The 15171-nt window shown below is 46.2% G+C and overlaps 1 long non-coding RNA gene across 1 annotated transcript; it reads right to left on the bottom strand.

Moving 5' to 3' along the window:
* Positions 1-3891: 3891 nt before the first annotated feature.
* On the bottom strand, positions 3892-5176 carry LOC146072864 (uncharacterized). The gene is made up of 2 exons (XR_014473250.1): positions 4833-5176; positions 3892-4289 (listed from the first exon to the last, which is right to left on the bottom strand). It is a non-coding gene; the product is annotated as an uncharacterized LOC146072864 (long non-coding RNA).
* Positions 5177-15171: the final 9995 nt, after the last annotated feature.

Genomic DNA, 15171 nt, shown 5'->3' on the forward strand with positions numbered 1-15171 from the left:
ATGCGCTCGGAGTCCGCTCAACCACCCATTCACTGTCCTTTGGTCACCTGCGTGGGCAGCAGCCACCTCTTGTGCTCATCCAACAACTCAAGTATTCACTTTACATACTCCTATCTGTCCTGCATCACATCACTCTTACATGGTAGCACATATGTTCCCAATGGCTGCCCCTGACGTGTGGGAGTGTATTTTCCCTGTCGCACTAATACCATTAATGTATATGCTGGCAGAGGATACATATCACTCTGTCCATCCATGGGATTTTTTTCAAAAGTATTTAACTGTTACAATCATATTTATTTCATAGGGGTTTGTGTAATGTTTCCCCATCACGTGTTTCTAATGAAGTCACCAAGTGGACTCAGACACCGTGTGGTACATTATGTAACTTATCATTATGACACAGAGATATATGTGATGTTACCATTTGATTATATATGTGGCAGTCTATCTGTATCTATTACCAGGAGTCTACTAGGTAACTATCATAGCCCTAGAATTTGCATTTATCCGGTTGTACAGAGTAATTTGAAAGCTGAGTGTTTCAATTCGTTTCTCGCTACATAATTAATAGCGTTTATTCCCACTTTCACACAATTATTGTTTTATGTGGGATTTAATTGTACTGTTTTGTCTTTTTCATGTTGTTCCTCCGTATTTAAGGTCCAATCGCATTAGATCTATTTTAATCTCATTAAAGTTATGTTTTAACGGTTTAATTACCTGTTACTGAAAGCTGGTTCCCCGCCCGGGGAAATTTCTTAGTATCCTCTCTTGGACATTTTTCTTTGTATCTATTAATACCCCTTTTCCATCTGCAAGCCGGGTCGCACCCGGGATTTTGTACCCTGCTACAACCTGGGTGCGACCCGGCTTGCAAACCCATTCACACTAGAGTCCCCACCCGGCATAATTCCGGGCAGGTGACCTCATCAGGAGGTGGGGTCGGGGAGGTGCTGGGAGATGAAGCATCTCCCAGCACTGGCTTTTGCACTGTGGTGAACGGGATCTGGGTCGCATTGTCCCTGTTTACCCATTTACACTACACAGTGACCCAGGTTGAACACATGTTCAACCCTGGTCACTTCCTGGGTAGACATGCCAGGTCTCACGACCTGGGTTATTTCTACAGGGAGCATTTCCATCTGCCTAAAATCCCGGGTTTTACATGCTCCCGTGCAAAAATCTGGGATATTTAGGCTAGTGGAAAAGGGGTATTACTCTACTCCCAGGGAGCACCTCCACAACAATATCAGTCAATTACGTCTCTATCTTTTGACATGAGAATGCCTTCTTATTTACAGTACTCAAATCCCCTTTATTTACATATGGCTCCAACATCTCAGTTCAGTCGGCCATTTTGAATAACCATAGTGCTACACAGTAACATACACCTCTGGCCCCCCGATGCTTTGTAACGTTGAGTTTTTCACAAGATTGATCTTTGGTAAATCTCCAGTTTGCAAAACTGCCTGCAGGTCACCCAAAGCCGACTCTTGGAGAATTCGCCCCATAGATTTATGACACCGGCAGGATTTTCATGGAGCAGTCAATAGGTCAACCCCATACTGTCGACATGCAAAAGGTCATCAGGGTCAAGAGGTCAACAGGGCCCATAGGTCTTCATGTTAGACACGTGAAAACGTCACCAGGAACCACAGTCAAAAATGTTGACACAGGGTATTTGGTTGCCATTTACCATTTTAAACCATTTGTTTAACACAATTAGTCTGCAGCTTTGCTTAGATACTGGAGTATCTAGAGGGCAATTAGCCTCATTCTGAGGTGACTAATGTTGACACCGTATGCATTGGGCCTGTGTCGTAAGTTGGCGCGTGCATCAGTCACATAGCACATACATCCCGGTACGCAGCACGGATGGGCTCGGGGTCTGTGCGTATTACTGGGTGCCCCTGGGGGGTTACAGGAGGGTGACTGGCCAGATTCAGACGTGGCAATGAAAGTGGCTGCATACAATGACACACAGCTGCTCACACAGGACGACATATGTCGACGTAGAAAGCACAACCGACATGAGGCTGGTGGTGGCATCTAAAGACATTTGAACCGAATAGACCAGGGGTGACCAAACCCAGGGCCGGATTAACAATGGACCTGATGGAGCTATAGCTCCAGGCCCACTCTCCAAATAGGCCCATTTTGTAGTTGAGGGCCAGCGCTTTCCAATGAGCCCAGCCCCGCGTCGCTAGCACCCCGGAAACCGGAGATATCGCCAGGCAAACCTGGAACGTTTACCCCATAGGATAACATGGGTCTCGGCTAATTCCGACCTCCACCTGGTTCCAACGGCTGCCAGTTCCCCCTCCGGCATCACAGAGGCTCGAGGTTGATCTCAGTCGAACCCAAATCGCTGGGCCTTCAATCTGATACCTGGTCCATATGGGTTCATTGGTTCTAGAGATATTGCAGGTAAAACTATTTTTTTTTTTTATATTTCTGAAATGTAATTTCATGGCTGTTCATGTTGTTTGAGGACAGATTTCTCTGGAACCAAACGGCCCAGTTTCACGGTACCAAAATCAATCGAAGGCTACATGTAAATGGGTCAGTTGGTTCCGAAGATATAGCTGGTTGTTTAAAGGGGGGCGGGGGTGGTTTTCTCTCCCCCTCACACCAGAAAATGCATTTTCTGGTGTGAAAGGGGTATTATTTCAAACAACCGGGACATGCAGTGCTCTGAATACAGCAGGGCAGCCCCCTGCTCTCTGCCCGGCTGTCAATGGCTGTCCCCCAGTTACCACGAGCATCTATTCCCCTTGGCAATGAGCATGTAATCCCACATAGCAATGAGCATGGAACCCCTGGCAATGTGCATGGAAGCCCTGGCAATGAACATGTAGGTAAGCAACATTTATATAGCATAATTTTTAATAGGCATTATGGTGTTTGGCATAATACATAATGGATGTTGTGAGACTTATCATGTAATGGGCATTATGGTGTAACTTTTTAATGCGCACCTATTTATAATGCATATTGTGCATTATTGCTCAATCTGTTTGGTATAGTGCAGGCATGTCCAAACTATGGCCCTCCAGCTGTTGTGAAACTACAAGTCTCATCATGCATTGCCACAGTTTTGCTATTAGAGAATGCTAAAACGATGTCAATGCATGCTGGGACGTGTAGTTTCACAACAGCTGGAGGGCCACATGCCTGGTATAGTGCGTATAATGGCTCAATCCATGTGGCAAAATGTGAATTTTGCCTTAATCTGTGTGGCATAATGTGAATTTTGGCTCATTCCATGTGGCATAATGTGTAAGAGGCAAGTACAGTATAAGGGGGTTACTATTGTGTTGCATGATTTGTATAAGGGGTATATGGTGTGGTAAACTTAGGTGACCACATAAAAGGTGCTGAAATGTTGTTTGTACCAAGTTCAGGCTTTCAGTATTTTTTTATAACTGGAGTGCCGCCTCACCCCGCAAGTATGTTAGGACATCGGCATCCTGTGGGTGCACCTTTGGAGGGCACCCGCCAATATATCTCCCTGCATTTTTCCTATGCCAGCCTCCTGCCTTTTCCAGGCATATATAATTAGTTGAAAGTATTTACACAAATAGAGACACACCCATGAGCAGACCATCCAACCAGAACACTGGTCACGCCTCCCACATTATTAGGTGCTGGCCGCAACCCCTATTATTGCGCATAATAGGCCATTGATCATTTTCAGCTCCAGGCCCATTTAGACCTTAATGTGGCTCTGACCAAATCGATCCTTGAGATGTCAGTCCTGACCGATCAGGCAGCATGTATGGAGAACCGGTCTTCTGTGGAGCAATAATACTATGTACACGAGGCCTAGACCCCTACCCGGCCCCGGTGTTTATGCATTGTGCTATATTTCAAAAAGGAACAAACAAATGTGAATGCATTTTTTTATTTATTCAGAGTGCTAAAACTACCATTTCTGTGCTAGGGGAAGACAGGGAGCGGCCATGGTGGTTGGTATTTATAGTCAATAATTTGCTCTCAGAGGAAAGCAGAAAAATTGGACGTCACTCCAGATAGTCAACCTGATTTCCGGAAAACGGACAAATGTTTGAAAAGTGACAAAACCGATGATTCCTTTATTACAGGTCTTACTCATGTCTCCATAATTCCCCCCTTTCTCTCCATCTCCCTCCAGAATTTCACCGGTGGAACACCGGAACTTGACATTGGTTATTGCCTTGTATGAGCCTAGTTGGATGAATTTCAGAGCAAACGCCACAAGATAGCCGTCCCCTGAGCACCTTTTAATTGGGGTCCATTTGCCGCTCCTGGAGAAGACAAGAGTGAGAAGACGTCAATAGACCCTCAACAGGAACAATAGAGCAGATGCACCATACAACCATCGCAATTATGTGCATGCACACATTCCCTCACATGCCGCCGCCACCGCTGCAGGAGGAATCATGTAAACCATCATCTGTCCTCGGCAAGCATCGGCCCACCAGTGTACCCATGGGAACACTCAGCATTTTCGTGGGGAAGCCCGGAAAACACTGAACATTCCCATGGGCCATCCACATCCACGCCACCAACTGCCCCCAGCCCAGTGAGTGTGTAACTTGCCGTGGCCGATCACTGTCAGGAATAGCACATGCACGGAAATTTGGATCACTGTGGGTGCACGAGAATCGGCCCCTTAGTCACCTGGAATGTGGGAGAGACGTTCATGGGGATATGGCAGCGGGCAACGGGTTTTTGTAAATAAAGATTTTTTTACTGCATAAGCCAAGCTCAGCTGACACAGTATACAGGTAGATACCCACCACCAGCACACACATTAGTAATGATCATTATGCTGTATTTATACTTACAGCAGCTCTGTGGACTTTACTATGTAGTCGAGTTTTGATATTGGATTACTGAAGACCAGTCGGATGCCATACGCCGCAGTCTGACCCAAAGGTGGCCGCGGTTCCTCCACCTGTGTTGGAGGAAAAGTTTAGATACCATTATTTATGTGAGAATATTTGGCAATTTGCATCGGTCCCTTCCCCAGTGGAGCTAACAATCTATACCGCATGCGCAAACATTCAACCTAGGGTTCATTTTATTGGGAACAAATTTGCCTACCAGTATATCTTTGGATTGTGGGAGGAGACCGGAGTATCCAGAGGAAACCCACGCAAGCACAGAGAGAACATACAAACTCAACCCAATTGGGGCCATGGTGGGAATTGAACCCATGACCTCAGTTGTGGGAGGAAAAATTATTGAGATTGTGTATGCAAAAATGATTCCTCCTGCCATCCACACACCGGAGGTGGCCATTTTGTAGGGCTTAACCAAATTCTCTAGAATGCGGTCTAGTTTTCCCTTAGACACTAATGTCATCACTGAAATCTGAGGTATTTTCCACTCCTCCATGAAGATTTAAATGGAGTGTATGCAAGTTAGAAGGGGGCGGGGCCTCCAGGAGGGGGTGGGGCCTAAGCATAAACTAGAGGGAGGGGACAGGTTTCCGCTGCAGCTGTCTCTCTCCCTAGATCATACCCCCGATCTCACTGCCGCAAAAACCCGGGTTTTTGCCAGGGTAAGCAGTGATTTCCCGTGTCCTGTCTCAGTGTGAAAGGGTCTTTGTGAAATTCCCGGGTGTTATGCTCTGGGAATTACACACAGTGTTTTTTGCAGGGTTTTTCCTGGGTAATACACGGGTGTGTGGCAGTGTGAACAGGCTAGACCCGGGTTTTTCTCACAAAATGCAAAAAAACAAGTTCATTGCATTGGTCAAAGCTGCTTTTTAAACAGCCAATCAAAAATACTTTTTAAACATCCAATCAAAATTTATTTACAGTCAGAGCAGTCAAACTCTGGAACTCTCTTCCTGGGGAGGTGGTGTCGGCTTCGACATTAAATACGTTCAAAACAAGGTTGGACAAACACTTGTTGGACAAAAACATCCAGGGGTATCTATAAGAATCATAGAGGTATTGTAGTAACTAATATTAGCACAACTAGGTCGGATTAGCATGACTAGGTTGCACTCGATGGACGCAAGTCTTTATTCAGCCTCACCTACTATGTAACTATGTAAAGCTGCTCCGAGTGTTCTATCTGCCCTGATAAATGCTAATACAGTATTATACCAAGTGAATGTATCTCTCTCTCTTCACTGATTTAAATAATCAATGAAGGAAATAGAAGTGTCAGTTCTTTAGATTTCGTCGAATAACCAGCTCATGTAAATGTGTATATTTCTGCACATGTATTATGAGAGATATTCTGCAAGTGGATTTATTCATCACATTCAAGATGTAACATAAATGTCAGCCACTGCAGTGTGTGGAGCGTGCGGAGAGAATTATTTCAGTCTGATCTCTGTCTCCTCCCACTTTGTTACGTGTGGAGGGAGCCGCACATTATTTTGTACCACATATACAGATGGAGCGCCTCTCATTTTTGCTGGCGCCACATTGTTTCCGATGTTAGAAATATATAGACTATACCGCATATTCTTAATAAATTTTTAGCTATATGTGATAACATGTATTATTAAAATTGACCAAACTCACAATAACAGTTAAATTAACATATCAAAAACTTATACATGTTATAGGCAGTAGCGGCTGTCAATCCACACACACAGGAGGAGGGGATTAAACAAATTTGTAGAACAAATTCCATTGGACAGAAAATCCCATGTGGGTATTTAAACGCCACAGAGCTCCTGTTCGGGTTGGCCTTGAAAAAGCTATTCTGCGAAGCGTACACCCGCTACTGGGTGTGCAAGCAGTTTGGCACACTCACATGTTAATTATCTAGATACTGTATATGAGAATTGTTGTTGACCAGCCATATTGTGTAGTTCCTACAGCCCTTTCAGGACAGAGGAATCCGGAGGAAGATTATGGGGTTAACACAATAAAGTACTGTACATAAACACAAAAACGCTGGCCCACAATTCACAACGGTTACTGCAACAATAAAGTGGAATTAAAGGTGTGCCACCCGCTTGCCACCTTATCGTTTTAAACACTATCACTGTCTTTGTTGTGTCTAATATCACTACATGTTGTATGTGTCTTTTTTAGGTATATTTCGCTGCCTTTTAAAGATGACTTAATAAAAGTTATTTTTTAAATAATTAGGTGCACCACACCAAGGACAAACCTTTTTTTCTTTCCCATCGCTTCTACATCTTCAAGTCCAGGGGTAGCACACCCGCCTAGCATTTATATTCTGGCTATATTTATTCTGAGGGTCCGAACTCCTATATCTGTCCTGTGTGACTGGCACCCTACCCCCTTGTGCCCAGGGCCTGATTCTAGTTTCCTCGCAGTTTACCAAGCGTCTGAAACTCCCCCGCCAAATCTCCTCGCTACCATGCCAGGGGATGTGTAATGAAAACATCCCTGGCTTCGCAAAGAGAATTCAGCAAGAACTGACTTTTATTTGCGTGCCCCGGGATGAAGACGGGGCGGGGGAACTGATGTCCTGTGACAAAAGCAAATGATTTTAAAAGTCTGTGTGTATCTCTGACCCTTCCACAAATGTTGGACAGTAATGAACAGGCTGAATCGGGCCCTTTGTGTGGTCATATTTGGCAGCATATGAGAATCTTAGTATTCTAGAAGAAATATTCCGTGCACTATGGTAAATACATCACCTTAAGACGGAATCCTATGGCCAGGGCCGGTGCTAGGGTGTCCGGCGCCCTCCTGCAAACCATACATTTTGCGTCCTTTCACATTGCCATTGCAACAAGCTGCAGCCCGATTGTGGGAGTGTATGCAACATGCGATCCTATGGAGGATCTCGGGTGCGTGTACATGTATGCATACACCATCTCAGTGCTGTGTCCGCAAAATGTTGCAGGCACTAAAGGTGCCCATACACACTGCAAGAATCGCATACGTTATGGGCTAGATCGCATCGCACGGCATGCATGCAATGTGTGTACGATGCGATCCGAAAGCAATACAAAAAGTATGTGCAGCACTCGTGACTGAGGGGGAAAGGAGGGGAGAGAATGAGGAGATGGAAGAAGAGGGGAGGAGATAGAGGGGGCGGAGTGTTCAGGACTGGCAGTGGCACTGGCACAGCACACTGAGGGAAGGAAGGGGAGGCGGCACTGCTGCCTGTTCGTCATTTGATTGACAGCTGACAGGCGCAGGGAGCAATGGGTAGGGGGCGGATCCGGACATGACATGTCATCCGGGCTTTCACAGACAGCGCTACATGCCTCAGCGCAAGTGTCTGTGAGGAAGAGGGGGCAGGTCGCAGGAGGAGGACAGTGTGTGTGCGCGGTGCAGGGAGCTGCTCAGCCTCTCCATACTGCCGCCCACTGTCAGACAGGCGCTGCGGGTGGCGTGCAGGAGGCAGTGACAGTGAGGGCTGAGGAAGCTTTAGCAGAGCAGGGAGGGAGATAGCACCTTTTCAGTATGGCGCCTCCCTGCTTTGCAGGAGCTGCTGAGTGGGTAGCGCCGGCCCTGCCTATGGCCTTGGTATGCAATGGACCCCACCCTCTAATCAATCCGGCACCATGACCAGTGTCATTGACAAAGATTAATATAGGTTCACTTGTTTCTATCCCCATTCCAGAAGACGTGCAGAGCAGCAGAAGACATGACAGCCCGAAGAGCAGCATCCCGGACACCATCCTCTACAGCCACTGAGACAGACACATCCATGACGCTATTTATCTACTGTGCTTGTCGTAAATGTAGGGGATTGGTCACGTATGTTGTTTGTGTTCCCCAGTGTGTGCCCTGGTTATTGTCCATTGTACTGACAGTCACATAGTGAACTTCCAATGTCAATAAGTATGGTGCTTGTTTAATCAGGACATTTGCTGTATGGACAATCAGACACTATAACCGCACACAGGCAGCATGAAGACCGGGGGGGCTACATTTATTAGGAATCATATTTAAATTGAGGGTGAAATGATTTTTGCACATGTGCGATATTTAGGTAAAAAATGGCGAAATAGCACGTTTACCGAAAATTGCACATGTAGTAATGTGTTGCAGCTCCCATTATAGCTCCGGTGTGAAATCCTGATTTTCCCGATGGAAACCCCTTGCAGAGGCGGGTGTGGTATCGGGTTGTGACAGTCATTAGCCCAATGTCGGGATCCCGACTGGCCGGACTCAGACAGTGTGACGAGCGCAACAAAGCCCATTGCTGCGCTCGCCACGCTGCAGGCATGGTGGCGAGCGCTATTCTATTCTCCCCCTATGGGGGTCGTGGACCCCCACAAGGGAGAATAACCGGTTGCCGTCGGGAAGCCATCTGTTGAAGTTTTAACAGTAGCGATCCCGATGTTGGGTAAATGACCCGTCCGGCACCCGCAGAGGCAACTCTTAACCGGCTACTGAAATAATGCTCTTGGCACCTGGTGGAGTCTTGGCTGTCCTGGGAGTGTGTGCTGGTGGTCTGTCGGCGGCCAGCTGGGGAGCGCTGAAGGTGACTGGAAGCAGGACCTGGTGACCCAGAAGTACTCGGCTCCATATACCTGCGGACGCCGCAGGCGAACGACACTGCTTCACTCTGCCAGGGGCCAGCTGCAGGAAAAACTCTGCTCTGCCCTCAGAAAGATGCACACGCAGAATGGTGAGCTCTGTCGGTGAGCACAATCGCTGGGAGCTGAGTGGAGGACCATCCTGAAAAAGGCGCACTGTGAAAGAGAGGTGCGTCGGTTCCATGCTGCAAAAGACCCCTGCTTGGCGGGTGCAAGTCCCCTGAAGGTCACGTTTGCTGGGAGACATAGGCTTGTGCATGGGGGGTGCCGGGGGTGCACAGGCACCTCCTAATGCCCGCCGGCACCCCCCACGCAATTGCATGCAAAATGCGCAGCAGCACCGTTAGCCAGCGGCGGTCAGGACAGCCTTAAGGGCCCCATACATCAGCAATTAATTGTGACAATTTTCAGATATGGAGATGATTGCCACAATTAATTTTAGATGTGTGGGCTCCCCCTTTTGGCAATCCCAAATAAAATCGCCAATCGATTGCTTAATCAGGTTTTTAAACATGTTTAATAATCTGGTATTATCTGCAGATCTTTTTTATATGTGTGGGCATTCCCAATTCGTTTTCTTCATCTATTTCCATTATGAACAGCTGAAATGACAATCGATTGGGGCAATTTCCAGATATGAAGATGCAATCTTTAGATGGAAAAATCTGTCGATCACTGAAATAAATCTGTAATGTGTGAGCAAAGTCTGATAGATTGTAAAATCCATTTATCTGGCCAAAAAATCCCTGGATCTGGAAATCCATTAATTGTGATTGCTGATGTATGGGGCCCATTACTTGCCTGCCGCCGCCGCCGATCTCCAGCCCGCAGTGCAAACATAACACAGCGGCCGGGTGACTAGGAAGCGCTGGCTTGTGGGCTGTGGGCTCCATTCAAGTTAGCCCCCGGCCTCGCCTCTGTAGATATCACACGCTAGTGTGACGTGGTGACGTCACAGCACACACCCGTCCTCTTGGCTGCGCTCCTGTCCTCCTGGCCGCGCTCCTGTTCTCCTGGCCACGCTCCTGGCTGCGCTCCTGTCTTCCTGGCCGCGCTCCTGTCCTCCTGGCCGCGCTCCTGTCCTCCTGTCTGCGCTCCTGTCCTCCTCCTGGCAGAGGCAGTAAATGATATCCATGATGAGCATCAGCCAGCATGAGTCGTGACCTGGCTGCCTGCAGTGTTAACTAGGTTAGCTATTTATTCATAGGAACAAAAATTAGCAATTACAGTAACTCCTTGAGTGATGGGTTTTGCTGGGGCAGGACAAACCTACTAGGGCAGGTTTGTCCTGCCCCTGCAAAACCCACCACAAATATTAGGAAGCCGCCGCTCCCCCCCTCACCTCCCCTTCGGGGTTAGAATGCTGGAGCTAGCTTCCCTGCCGCCTGTCAGTCATCACACAGTTGGCAGGCTCGGGGATGTTTCCGCTGGAGGCACCACTGGTGCGCACCTAATGTACAGTGGTATGCAGGGGCGGATTTAGGGAGGAGGGCGCCCCTAGGCACAACAATAATGTTTACTAAGTAGGACAGGTTACAGGGGCAGTATCTGCATGTCCTATCCATTTACACTCTATTTAAGATGGAATATAGTACAGTACAGTGGATATTTTGCAGTTATTGGTACATTTTGGGCTGACAGTACTATCACAGGCATCCAAGTGCTGCCCCCAAACATGTGCCGCCCCTAGGCACGTGCCTCACGTGCCTAATGGGAAATTCGGCTCTGGTGGTATGCCCAGAAATTTTGCGGGTCAGTCAGCTGCGGCAGCGCAGCTGAGCCAGGAAAATTTCCAGGCATATCACCCATTGAAAATGAATGTGAAACTGACATGCACATAGAGTACTGACTGATTTTACTGCTGTGGTGGCTAGGAGCTGCTGCAGCAGTCACTGAGAGAGGGCCAAGGGTGGAATATATTGTAACAAACACTGCTTGAAGTGCTTGCAATAATCGCAGCATGTATGGGCAGTGGGCACCTTAACGCTTAATTGGTTGGTACTTTAAAGCCTTATTCATGTTTGCTGATCCCTGCCGACGCCGATATTTTGGGGGAGGGAGGGGGTCAACATCTGCAAGTGTATAGTCATATACATACTTGGTGATGCTGGTTTCAAGGGAGCCGATGACAGGTGGAAGCGACGGTTGTGCTGTAGCATGACCGTCATTAATGAGGACTCCCTTGTCCCAGCATGTTTAGACGATGAAGATGGTCGTTAATGATGTACAGTGCACACACTAGGCGATATGAAGTGCTTCATGAGTACACATCTCCAGGAAGTGAGAATTGTACCCCGAATCACTCAGATTCTGTGCAGAATACACCTGTATCTTAATCAAGCATAGAGACAATATATACTACTAGGAATATTATCTGTCTTTAAGATAAATCAGTTGTCTGATTTAAACCAAGAAATGGTGATGTCTACAGACTTTTAACCTTTTAAGGCAAGACCATGTATGAATATTGAGAGGCTCACACACGGACTCAACATCTGTATGCAATTAACCACTATCGAACCCCTGATGAAGTCCCGTGTGGGGACGAAACGCGTTGGGAATATTTGTTTGCTATCTTGAAATATCTGAACCTTTTAATGGTCTGATCCAACCACCAATACCGAGTGGAAAAAAAGAGACTTTTAATAAACGCTTGAAAATTCATGGACTTTACTTTATTTACTTTTAGAAAGTTTAAGGATTACTTGAAGGCTTGTTTGACCTAATCTGTAAGGTCACCTTAAAGGGCGCCATCTTACAATTGTTTCCCACATCCTATCCATCCCCCATCCAACAGGGGAATTTGTAAGCCAGGCAGCCCAACTAAAATATCCAAAGTTCTGTGGCGCGAAACTAGAGTCTGTTCTCTCTCTCTCTCTCTCTCTCTCTCTCTCTCTCTCTCTCTCTCTCTCTCTCTCTCTCTCTATATATATATATATATATATATATATATATATTGTATATATGTGTGTGTACAGCACCGTTACTCGGCTCCAGAGAAATGTTATCTGCCCTGTTCCCTCAGCGGAGTTTGGGACAGCACCCGACCAGGTATATAGGTGTGTAGTAGCGTGCCTCATTCAGGCAGGGGCTGGCAAAATTTTGCCTGCTCCCGCCAGGGGGCTCGCCCCCCCCCCCTGAAATGCACGCATTCCCCGTTGACATCCGCCGCCGCCTCTGACGGAGCCCCCCCACAACCCTGCCCATCTCCCTGAAGCGGAGACAGGCAGGATGCCGCTGCCCCTTCGCCGAGAGACTGGGACACGCGTGCAGTTCAATGAAGTCCATGTGTGCCGACGCTCACCAGAGGGGACTGAATGAAGCCCGCATTATCTGTACGTATATATATATATATATATATATATGTGTATACATATATATATACATATTTATATCAAAAAGGGATTTAAAGAGCGCTTGGTGCAAAAAGGTTATTGGAAAAATGATTAGAAATGGGGATGGTAAGTGGTATGGATACTGAGTGGTACCTGTGGAATGAAAAGGGTTAATATATAATGTTTACACCCTTTTGGGGAATATTTGGTGATTTTGTTTAAAAAGAGTGTGTCCAGCTTGCTTTCCCTACATGACCCTACCTCTACTCCAGTATGGTGTACCTCCTGCTGATGTTCGATGGAGATGTCATCCAATGCTGGGGCAGCCGCTTGTTGTTTTGTTGCGGCTGTGTTACTCGTGGCTGTGGTGCCGGGCTTCCAGTGCTGGGGCAGTCGCTTGTTGTTTTGTTGCGGCTGTGTTGCATGTGGCTTGATGCCCGGCGTCTTTTCCCGCCGAGTACCGAAAGTTACCGGAAGTGATGCCGCGGCCGCAAGTTGATGTTTCAGAGCGGGTGTCGGGTCAGCGGGCTGGTGTGGTCTCTTGGGTCCAACGAGTTTCATGCGACTAGCGCACTTTTTCAAGGATGATTTGTGTCCCAGCTATGTGGGGTTTTTATAGGAAAACTTTATTAGTAAAAACAGAAATGGATTTCCGGAAGTGATGTTAAAAGTGGTGGGAAACACATGTTGCTTTCGGCAGCCATGTTTTTTACGTTTTATTTTATTTAAAAAAATATAAGGAATTGATCTAAAAATTGGGGATTATAGTCATGGGTGCCACTCATAGGTACCACTCACAGGAAAGCATTTAATTCTATATCGATGTTAAGTCCCGATGGTTCTAGGGTTTTCCATTTTGTTTCAGCTTCCTTTAATTCTTTCACGATATCGCCTCCTCTCCAGTTTTTTGAAATTTTTTGTATCACTGTACATTTTAAACCGGCTGGGTTTTTATTGTGTGTCTTGAGGAAATGATTGGAGACACTATGGGTAGTCAAGCCTTTTATAATGTTGTATATGTGTTCGGCGGATCTGATTTTTGCTCTTCTTTTTGTTTGCCCTATATACTGTAGACCGCATTGACATGCTAACAAGTAAATGGCTCCTTCTGTGTTACAAAATAGATGTTCTTTGATTTTATACTCTTTTCCAGTTTGATTAGATTTAAATTCCATCACTGGTTTTATAGAGCCCTTGTAGAGCTTTGCAGTCGAGGCAGTTATGATAGCCTTTTCTTTGCATGGTGTTAGGGTCTTGATTTGTTCTGGTGAAGCTGCTTACAAGATGTTGTTGAATGTTTTTTGCTTTTCTGTAAATATGGGTTTTGGTGGTACAGGTTGAGTATCCCGTATCCGAGTATCCGTTATCCGAATTATTCCGAAAACCATACATTCCAGAAAGTGACATTTTTTATTTTTTTTTGCTAAAAACTCACTGGGGACATTTGTAACAGCACTACTGGGGACATGATATGTAACTGGCACTATATATGTGCAAGACAATGATTGCTTGGCATTCAAATTCAGTGCTGAGATAGTACACAAATTTTGTTTCCTGTTTTGAAACCTTGTTTTTTGAACAAATAAAATATATTTATATTATTATATTATAGTTTCTATTGTTTTGACATTGCTGTTATATTGTGTGAAGAAAGCAAAATATATATATAGTGTATAAATGTATATTAAAAGATGTATTGCACTGAAAGGGGGATATTTTGCCGAGGGGGAGTTGCCGTTAAAGCAGGGCTGGGCAACACCGGCCCTCCAGATGTTGATGAACTACACATCCCAGCATGCCTTGCATCAGTTCAGCATGACCACATAGCAAAACTAATGCAAAGCATCCTGGGATGTGTAGTTCATTAACATCTGAAGGGCCGGTGTTGCCCAGCCTTGCGTTAAAGCAATAGCAAGAAAGTGTACAAAAAGTAGATTCACTGCTGTCCTACATTATGCTGATTCCTGGGTACAGCGAGACTGCCTGGGAATCGGTGCTAATGCTGGGGATCCCGACAGCATCATCTCCAGCGATGTTGGAATTCTGGCACCAGTGTTATGGGCGCCAGCCAGGATTCTAGTACCGGTATTTTGAATGCGGGCATGCAATCTAGGCAATCATATTTGCGCCCAGGATCACACAGCAATATGAACATTTTTTTATCAGTTGTAAACTTTATAGATTTTCACCGACTGCCATATCAGTGTGCAATTGTGTTCCTCAACGTGATTTTGAGGATTTTTCCAGGAATTATGGTTCTGTTTCACAGATCATAAATGTCCAGGTAACTGAACTGACCAGCGGCGTAAGTTCATCCCAGTTGCCCGGAGGCAAGGTAAGTACTGGTGCCCCCCC

Source organism: Crinia signifera, chromosome 4, assembly GCF_055691185.1.
Source record: "Crinia signifera chromosome 4, ASM5569118v1, whole genome shotgun sequence".
NCBI classification, from domain to species: Eukaryota; Metazoa; Chordata; class Amphibia; order Anura; family Myobatrachidae; genus Crinia; species Crinia signifera.